The sequence below is a fragment of the Geospiza fortis genome, unplaced genomic scaffold (genome assembly GCF_000277835.1).
Source record: "Geospiza fortis unplaced genomic scaffold, GeoFor_1.0 C13818920, whole genome shotgun sequence".
Classification (NCBI taxonomy): domain Eukaryota; kingdom Metazoa; phylum Chordata; class Aves; order Passeriformes; family Thraupidae; genus Geospiza; species Geospiza fortis.
The window spans coordinates 1,101-2,232 of record NW_005056714.1 but is presented as its reverse complement, the minus strand read 5'-3'; the positions used below and the strand labels follow the sequence as shown (position 1 = coordinate 2,232).

The 1,132-nt window shown below is 45.7% G+C and overlaps 1 non-coding gene across 1 annotated transcript; it reads right to left on the bottom strand.

Moving 5' to 3' along the window:
- Positions 1–414: 414 nt before the first annotated feature.
- Positions 415–684, bottom strand: LOC115949368. Its single transcript, XR_004082860.1, has one exon.
- Between the last annotated feature and the right edge of the window lie 448 nt (positions 685–1,132).

Here is a 1,132-nt window from a genome sequence, read left to right as displayed (position 1 = left end):
GTCTTGACCCTCCACCTGGGCTCAAAACACTGGAGCTAAAGCCTAACACCTCCTCACCTGACATCCCCCATTCAAGCCAGCTCCAGGTGCCATTTCAGTCATGACCCTGCTCTCACTTGAGGTGACATTGCCACTCCCTCCATCCACAACTTCCACTACAGAATATGGTAACAGGGCAGGCAAGAATATACATGCTTCCCTGCTGCAATGAGCCACATTGATGCTCTGGATGAAGAAAAGCAGTCATTTAATATCCATGAAAAATCCACATCCAGCTCTGGAGTGCCTAAGAAAGCTCCAGAGGCATATTCAAACAAGCAGCTGCATTACAAGACACCTTCCTTTCAGTCACAAGACAGTGCAGTGCACAGAAAATTAGGTTTAGCTTTGTGAGGCCAAGGAACACATCAAGGAGGTCTCAGCTTGAAAACCTTTGATCATGCACAGCCAGTGAGAACACCCCATCACCATGAGCTCCTCTTCACCAGGTTTGTTGGATTACATTTGGTGCCACAACTCCTTTTTCTGTGGAGAACTGGAACTGAATTAATCCCAAACTGTCAGCAATCTCTTCCTCCATCACTGCTCTACTATGGCAGGATAGAATAGGGACTGCTGGGAGCCAAAGGGTAATGGGGTGGAATTTCCCTGTGCCCTCAGAAAACTTCTTCGTCATCATCGACCTCAGTAAGACAGACATCGAGCACACTGGCTCTGAGAAACATGTGGGGTAAGAATTAAATGGAATTGAATGAATTCTACCAAACCAAGAATTCCTTCCGGTTCGGCAGTGCTAACAGAAAGAGTCTCAGGATATCAGTTCCCACATAGGGGATTCACTTCCTCCAAAACCAGAACACAGAATGGCAGAGCAGAGAATTCCTTCTGTACTCACAAAGACACAAATGGCAGTAGTGGGCACTCTCACTTCTTTACTGGCACCTGGATGTGGCTCTGCATTATCCTGGGGGGCAGGGAACGAGGACAGAGAACGCCTCCTGAGATGAAACAAAGTAATAGCATTTTAAAATGAGAAATGAACACTGTTTCTCTTGAATTCATCCTGATGTCTACCTGTCAATTAACTACTCTGTACAGAAAGTAAAAAATTGGGGAAGATGTTTTAAACATC